This window comes from Babylonia areolata, chromosome 5 (assembly GCF_041734735.1).
Source record: "Babylonia areolata isolate BAREFJ2019XMU chromosome 5, ASM4173473v1, whole genome shotgun sequence".
NCBI classification, from domain to species: Eukaryota; Metazoa; Mollusca; class Gastropoda; order Neogastropoda; family Buccinidae; genus Babylonia; species Babylonia areolata.
Genome location: NC_134880.1, coordinates 45,545,638 through 45,554,615, shown reverse-complemented (window position 1 = coordinate 45,554,615; position 8,978 = coordinate 45,545,638). Strand labels below are relative to the sequence as shown.

Sequence of the window (8,978 nt, the reverse complement as noted above, 5' to 3'; positions counted from 1 at the left end):
GGGGGGGCGGGGTTGGTGGGTGTCGGAGGGAGTGAAAGCGTCGGAGGGGTGGCGAGAGAGAGAGAGAGAGAGAGTGAGGGGGGTGGGGGGGAGTGAAAGCGGGAGCGAGAGAGAAAGCGAGAGAGAGAGGAGAGAGAGGAGAGAGAGAGGGGAGTGTGTGTGTGTGTGTGTGTGTGTGTGTAGGGGGAGGGAGTAAGTTGCCTGCCGGTGTTGCAGCAGCAAGCGAATCTCGGCAGGGGTAGGGACAGAGTGTGGAGTGTTGGGCCGACAGTGCACAGTGCTCGACTCGTACTGTACTGTTCCTTCTCTACTTCTTCCGTCTTCCGTCAGTTCTTCCTTCCTTCTTCGTTCGTTCGTTCGTTCTTCGCTGGATTTGTGTGGTTTGTGTGCGTGTCTGATCGGTTTTTTGTCTTTTCTCTTATAGTCTTTTAACAGGCTGCTGATTTTTTTATTTATTTTATTTTATTATTTTTTTTTTTTTTTAAGGATTTTGCTGCACTGACTGACACACGTGTGAGTAAGTTATTTAATTCTTTTTCTTTCTTTTTTTCTTTTTTTTCTCCTTCTAAATAAATGACTTTTAGTGATGAGGACTATAATGGTTATGTTTATCACAATAACGATTCTTTTTCTTCTTCTTCTTCTCAGTTTTCTTCTTCTTCTTCTTCTTCTTCTTCTTCTTCTTCTTCTTCCACCACCTCCTCGTCTTCTTCTTCTACTGCTAATCCTCCTTGTTGTTATTGTTGTTGTTGTTGTTAGTAAACAATGATGAAATAACAGATAATATTTTGTTTCATTTTTTGCCGTAAACAAATAATGATGAAACAACGGATGATTTTATTTTTTTGTTTGTTTGTTTGTTCATATACCGGCTGCTGAATCTCGTTCAGAAGATGAATCAAAGCGCCGCCGGCTCACACTTCGAACTTTCACACTCATGTATAACTCTCTCCAACAAAGGACTGGAAGCCGGAAAAAGAAGAAGAAAAAAAAAGAAAAAAAAAAAGAAACAAATTCTAGCAGATAGAATGGTTGACAAACTGAGGACAACAGGGAAGTAAAGAGACGGGAGTTGTTGTGGACAGTGTTATCTTTGGCCAGATTTTCACTTGAAGCCAGGAGCTGAGCCAGTGCAGTCATTCTTGTTCTTCTTCTTCTTCTTCTTCTTGTTCTTCTTCTTGTTCTGTTCTTCTTCTTGTTCTTCTTGTTCTTCTTGTTCTTGTTCTTCTTCTTCTTCTTCTTCTTATCTTTATTATCATTATCATTGTCATTATTGTCATTATAATTATTGTTGTTATTGTCATTATTGTCATTATAATTATTGTTAGTAGTAGTAGTAGTAGTAGTAGTAGTAGTAGTAGTAGTAAATGTTGTCGCCGTCGTGGTGGTGGTAGTAGTAGTAGTAGTAGTAGTACCACTATTATTTGTATTTTCATTAGTAGTATTCATATTAGTATCATTATTACTAATGTTAATATTAGTATTATTATTGCTGTTCTCATCATTGTTGTTGTTGTTGTTGTTGTTTTGTTTTTTGTTGTCAGCAAACATACGCTTGGCTGTTAAATCAAGTTAAACTTGTGTGCCTCTGAATTTATAGTTGACAGTAGTATCGATGTTAATAGTAGTAGTAGCAGTAGTGATGATCATATTAATAAACAACAACAACAACAACAACAACAACAAAAACAGCAGCAGCAGCAGCAGTAGCAACAACAACAACAACGACAATAATAATAATAATAATAATAATAATAATAATGATGATGATGATGATGATGATGATGATGATGATGATGATGATGATAATAATAATAATAATAATGAACAGACAGACGGACGGACAGTTTCGGACACATAGACAAACTGAAGCCAGGTACATTGTGATACAGGGAGAAATATAAGGGGGGGGGGACGAGGGGGGGGGCAGTCTGCAGTAAAAAGACCAGGGATTAAACAAGTAAAAAAAAAAAAAGGTCACAGAGAGACAGACAGACAGAGAGAGACAGAGACAGAGAGACAGACACATACAGAGACACAGACTGCAGATAAAACAGAACAAGGGTTGTTGTAACAAGCTGAAGACGGGCGATGTCTAAACCGTGTTTGTCCAATGGAGCGTCCAAAGGGATTATGACGTCAGATGATGACTGCCTTCCTCCCCACACCACACCACCACCACCACCACCACCCCCTCTGACACACACACACACACACACACACACACACACACACACACGTGCACCCCAAGTTCCCTCTACCACCCGCCCACCGACACATTAAAAAAAACAAAAACAAAAAAGAGAGAAAAAAAAAGATGTTTTTTTTTGTTTTTTTTGTGTTTTTTTTTAAAGCATGGTGCATAAAGAAGGCAGTGTGATGGGGCGGGTGTCGCAGACAACGAATGCCAGAGATCCTGTCTGGAGCATGAAGGGATAGTGGGTGGGGGAGGGGTTCTTGTCCTGTTTGTTCTCTTGTTCTGGCAGGGGGGGTGGGGGTGGGGGGCGGTCCGGGTGGTGGTGGTGGTGGTGTGTGTGTGTGTGGGGGGGGGGGGATATGATGGAGCGTGCAATGTATGGGGGAGGGAGGGGGTTAGGGGGGAGGGGGTGGTGATGTGAAAGCAGAATGGGTGCTGGAATGTGCAGGGGGTTTGGGGGAGGGAGGGAGGGGGAATGCGGAAACTGGGCTGAAAAAGAATGCCACCTGCACTTTTGTGTCATTTGTGTACTGAAACGTTTCTTCTTCTTCTTCTTCTTCTTCTTCTTCTTCTTCTTCTTCGTCTTCTTCTTCTTCTTCTTCCTGTTTCTTCTTCTTCCTGTTTCTTCTTCTTCTTCTTCTTCCTGTTTCTTCTTCTTCTTCTTCTTCTCCTCCTCCTCTTCCTGTTTCTTCTTCTTCTTCTTCCTGTTTCTTCTTCTTCTTCTTCTCCTCCTCCTCTTCCTGTTTCTTCTTCTTCTTCTTCTTCTTCTGCTTCTTCTTCTTCTTCTCCTCCTCCTCCTCTTCCTGTTTCTTCTTCTTCTTCTTCTTCCTGTTTCTTCTTCTTCTTCTCCTCCTCCTCTTCCTGTTTCTTCTTCTTTTTCTTCTTCCTGTTTCTACTTCTTCTTCTCCTCCTCCTCTTCCTGTTTCTTCTTCTTCTTCCTGTTTCTTCTTCTTCTTCTTCCTGTTTCTTCTTCTTCTCCTTCTCCTCCTCTTCCTGTTTCTTCTTCTTCTTCTTGTTCTTCTTCTTCTTCTTCCTGTTTCTTCTTCTCCTCCTTCTCCTCCTCTTCCTGTTTCTTTTTTTTCTTCCTGTTTCTTCTTCTTCATCATCCTCCTCTTCCTGTTTCTTCTTTACTCCCTTTTCTTCTTCCTTTTTAAAGCGAACTTATACTTGCATGAATGTTTTTTTTTCCCCATCATGTGGGCAACCACACTCCGTTTTCAGGGAAGTGCATGCTGGGAATATCCACCAAACGTCGGTATGGTTCACACAAATACACAGACACACAGACACACAGACACAGACACACACACACACACACAGACACACACACACACACACACACACACACACACACACAGAGAACAACAGCGATTGCAAGAAACCAACAACAACAACAATAAAACAATGAAACAACAACAATATTAATACACAATAATAAACCAACAACAACAGTAAACCATCAAGAGCAGCAACAAGCAAATACAACAACCAAAAAATCACATCAAGAAGCAAAGCGAAAAAACACACAAAAAAACACACACACAAAAAACAAAACAAAACAAACAAAACAAACCAAAACAAACAAACAAACAAACAAAACCCACCAACGACAACCATGAAACAAACAAATAACAAAAACAACAACAAATCAAGAAGTTTCGTTTATTCGTTTAAAATCTGTTCATCTAAGATGATGATATTGGACTTCTTCTTCTTCTTCTTCTTCTTTGTATTATTATTATTATTATTATTTCGATCATAATGATGATTATTATCATCATCATTAATTAGAAATTATCCTTTGTGAAAATCGATGGCAAGGGAAAAAAATATTCAACTGAAAAGGGGGCGGTTGAGGTGGAGGGGGTGGTGGTGGGGGGGGGTCAGGGGCGATGGGGAGGGGATTGAGGAAGGGGAGAGAGAGAGAGAGAGAGAGAGAGAGAGAGAGAGAGAGAGAGAGAGAGAGAGAGGAGAAGAGAATACAAACCAAGAAGAGGGACAATAAAACAACAACATGAACAACAGCAAAAACAACAACAACAACAACAAAACAGCAACGTTAACAACAGCAACGTGAAATAGCAACAAGAACAACAACAATAAAACAACAATATAAATCAACAACAACAACAACAAAAACAATACAACAACAACAACAAAACAACAGTAATCAAACAGGATCAGTAACAGTAATCAAAGCAACGTCAAACAGAAATGTCACAAAAACCGTTGTACAAGAGATTCTTTGAATTACTATTTTGGTGTGTGTGTGTGTGTGTGTGTGTGTGTGTGTGTGTGTGTGTGTGTGGTGTGTGTGTGTGTGTGTGTGTGTGTTCTGTGTGTGTGTGTGTGTGTGTGTCTGTTTCTGTGTGTGTGTGTGTGTGTGTGTGTGTGTGTGTGTGTGTGTGTGTGTGTGTGTGTGTGTCTGTTTCTCTCTCTCTGTTTCTCTCTCTCTGTTTCTGTGTGTGTGTGTGTGTGTGTGTGTGTGTGTGTGTGTGTGTGTGTGTGTCGTGTGTGCGTGTGTATGTGTGTGTGTGTGTGTGTGTGTGTGTGTGTGTGTGTGTGTCTCTATTTCTGTGTGTGTGTGTGTCTGTTTCTCTCTCTGTGTTCCTGTGTGTGTGTGTGTGTGTGTGTGTGTGTGTGTGTGTGTGTGTGTGTGTGTGTGTGTGTGTTATACTATTTATTTTTGTTGTTGTTGTTGTTGTTGTTGGGGCCCAGTTCGCTTCGACCTTTCCGTGTCTTGTATCAAAACAAAACGCTTTCTCTCGTGCCATCGGCCAATGCTTCTCCCAGCAAATGCACAGAATAGAGTCATTTTACTTTGAACTGGACTGTTGGGAAAAAAAAAAGAAAAAAAAAGAAGGGAAATTAGGGTCGTTCTTGTCTAGCTATTACCGACTCCACCCCCACCCCCACCCCAACACCCCCTTTCTCCACTTTCCTCTCACGAAAATGTCTTTCTGAATCAGTATAACTCGAATTTGTTTGGTTTTCTCGCGTTTTTATCGAACAATGTTTTCCCTGCAAATACACAGAGTAGTGTCATTCCAATATTTTAAGTTGTTTGTTTCATTTAATTTTTTTTTTAGATTTGTAAGTTTGCATTTATTTCACTTTTACCCATTTTCATTGTATTTTATCAAGGCATTAGAAGCTAAACACCAGCATCACCCAGCGCAAGACCAGCAGTGCGTGATGAGTACAATAATAATAATAATAATAATGATGGATACTTATATAGCACACTATCCAGAAATGTGCTCTAGGTGCTTTACAAAAACGCTTTTGTTAACATAAAACATTATATCTATGTTACATACACACACCAAAATGTGACTACACACACACACACAGACACACACGCACACACACACACACACACACACGCACACACACACACATACACACACACACACACACACACACACACACACACACTGCATACATACATGTATATCTAACAGCTACCCTAACACATATGCACACATAGGCAGGCACAAACTTACATAAACACACGCACACACAATATACATTCATATACATGCATGTAGTTATGTACACATACATATGTTTACACACATAGTCAAGCACACCTAACGAAAAGGAAGTGGACCTGCCACAATTGAATTTATTGCTGAGGGAAAAAGGTGAGTTTTGAGACGAGATTTAAAAGATGCGAGGGAATCAGAATGACGGGGGTTATCAGGGAGCTTGTTCCACGTCTTTGAACAAGTACGACAATGACGGCTCTTAAAACCGAAAGACAGTAAGGACAAGTTGATGCGTTCATTTGGATGGACATTGTATTTGTGTTGTTTGAAACATTAACTTGTATTTGTATTTGTATTGCTTTTGATCACAACAGATTTCTCTGTGTGAAATCCGGGCTGTTCTCCCAAGGGAGAGCTCGTGGCTACACTACAGCGCCACACATTTTTTTTTTCCCCCTGCTTGCAGTTTTATTTGTTTTTCACATCGAAGTGGATTTTCTTAAGAATTTTGCTAGGAACAACTCTTTTGTTGCCGTAGGTTCTTTTACGTGCGCTAAGTGCATGCTGCACACGGGACCTCGGTTTATCGTCTCATCCGAATGACTAGCGTCCAGACCACCACTCAAGGTCTAGTGGAGGGGGAGAAAATATCGGCGGCTGAGCCGTGATTCGAACCAGCGCGCTCTGATTCTCTCGCTTCCTTGGCGGACGCGTTACCTCTAGGCCATCACTCCACTGTCTGTCTTTATTTAACATAAACCACAAAACTAAAAAAACAAAAAAAGAAAAGAAAGAAAAACAACAATTTTTGTTACCCGAACAGCAGATGTGGTATGGATCATATCGATCACCCAGCACGCTTTGACAACTTGTTGAAACCGAAACTGAATATTAAATGTAACTGTGTGGCCCGGTGGGGAAAAAAAAGGGGGGGAGGGTGAGGGAGATTGGGTTTAAAACCCACAGAATGCTGTGTTCTATTTTCCCGCAGTTCTATCGACTTTTGCTAACGGAGTTTGTGGCCTTGCAAATTTAATACAAACACAACTAAAGCCAGTTTCATTTCCATGGTTCCATTCCTTTCTTCTTGATCAATACATTTTATTTTATCTTTAAAAATCCCGTTTCAAATTTTGATTGAGCGCTGTTTAATTTTTGCGACTTGTATGTGTGTGTGTGTGTGTGTGTGTGTGTGTGTGTGTGTGTGTGTGTGTAGGGGGTGGGGGGTGTATGTGTGTGTGTGTCTGTGCGTGTGTGTCCGTATGTGTGTGTGTGTGTACGTGTGTGTGTGTGTGTGTGTGTGTGTATGTGTGTGTGTGTGTGACAATGAGAGAGACAGGCAGACAGAGAGACAGAGACATCTGGGTGTCAGTTACTACAATAATGATAAATAGATAGATAGACAGAGAGATAGATAGATAGATAGTTAGTCGTGTCCGACTATGACCATCAGAACAGCAGAGGAGCAACTGCTATTTGGGCTAGAATTTGATTACATTGGAGAGTGTCTTGTCCAAGTTACACCCCCACTCTCTCGGCCAAGAGGGTTTTTTTTTTATAGGACAGACGGTGCTGGGATGGTACCCAAAGGTCAACTAGCCCCCAAGGCTGCAACACTAAGAGCCAGTGTAATCTTGCATCCTAGTTTGAGAGTCATGGTCCTTCACAAAAGACTAAGCTGTAAATGATTTCCCATTGCAATGGAGAAACCATTGATAATACAGCTCTCACTTTGCTGTTGGCCCAACTGTAAACTTATAAATACCATGAACTCATAAACACACACATCACACACACACACACACACACGCACGCACGCACGCACGCACACACAAAACGAGAGGGAAAGAAAGAAAGAGAGAGAGAGGAGGAGGAGGAGGAGGAAGGTGTGTGTAAAGTGGATCAATAAGCAGATTTGAACACAACTGTGAATAGAACAATTGTGTCTGTGATGTGTCCGTGATGTGCTTGTGATGTGTTTGTGATGTGCCCGCGATGTGTTTGTGATGTGTTTGTGACGTGCCCGCGATGTGCTTGCGATGTGTTTGTGATGTGTTTGCGATGTGTTTGTGTTGTGTTTGTGATGTGCTTGCGATGTGCCCGCTATGTGTTTGCGATGTGCCCGCCATGTGTTTGCGATTTGCCCGCTGTGTTTGTGATGTGTTTGTGATGCGCTTCTGGTGTGCTTGTGATGTGCTTGCGATGTGCTGGCGATATGTTTGTGATGTGCCCGCGATGTGTTTGTGATGTGCCCGCAATGTGTTTGCGATGTATCCGCGATGTGCTTGTGATATGTTTGCGATGTGTCCGCGATGTGTTTGTGATGTGTCCGCGATGTGCTTGTGATGTGTTTGCGATGTGTCCGCGATGTGCTTGTGATGTGTTTGCGATGTGTCCGCGATGTGTTTGTGATGTGTCCGCGATGTGCTTGTGATGTGTTTGTGATGTGTCCGCGATGTGCTTGTGATGTGTTTGTAATGTGTCCGCAATGTGCTAGTGATATGTTTGTGATGTGCCCGCGATGTGTTTGTGATGTGCCCGCAATGTGTTTGCGATGTATCCGCGATGTGCTTGTGGTGTGTTTGTGATGTGTCCGCGATGTGCTTGTGATGTGTTGGCGATGTGTTTTGACTCTGAACGTAAGGGGCGTGTGCTTTATGTTGTTTGTTGAAAAGACATTACAGGAAGACGCTGAAGTGTATTTGTTGACTCCTGATAACGATGTCCTTTGCAAAAAGGTTAGGGTTTTGTCTCCCGCCATGACTTGTACAGGCACTGTGGTACAGTTATCATACGTAGAGTTCTTCGTGTTGGCGGTGTGGGGTGAAGGTGGCGAAGGGAAGTGAATTGGGGGAGGGGGAGGGAATTGGGGGTGGGGTGGGGTGGGGTGGGGGGATGTGCTTCCTTTTCTTCTTTTGTCTGTCTTTCATTGTCGTTTTTTTTTTTTTTTCTGTTTGTTCATTTTTTCTTCTTTTTTTTTTTTTTAGCTTAGATTCTTGCTTTTCTTTCTTTCTTTGTGTATTTTTATTCCATTTTATTCATTTCCCTCTTTCTTTCTTTCTTTCATCCTTTCGTTCACTCTTTCTTTATATCAGTGTTTCTTTCTTTCTTCCATTCTTTTCTTCCGCTTTCCTTTTTTTTTTTTTTTTTTGTCTCTTTCTTTCTGTCTTTCTTGCTTTGAGTTTCTTTCTTTCTTTCTTTCTTTCTTTCTTTCTTTCTTTCTGTCTTACTTTCTTTCTTTCGTTCATTCTTCCGTTCCTTCTTTCTCCTTCTCTTTCTATTTCTTTTTT

The 8,978-nt window shown here is 41.5% G+C and overlaps 1 protein-coding gene across 2 annotated transcripts in view; it reads left to right on the top strand.

Annotated features, from left to right (window-relative positions):
- Positions 1-247: 247 nt before the first annotated feature.
- The window catches only part of LOC143282094 (zwei Ig domain protein zig-8-like), a 330,851-nt gene continuing 322,120 nt past the window's right edge, over positions 248-8,978 (top strand). For both annotated transcript variants that reach the window (XM_076587583.1, XM_076587581.1), the window contains exon 1: positions 248-386. The gene's annotated coding sequence lies outside the window, so the exon portion shown is untranslated. The remainder of the gene's footprint in view (positions 387-8,978) is intronic.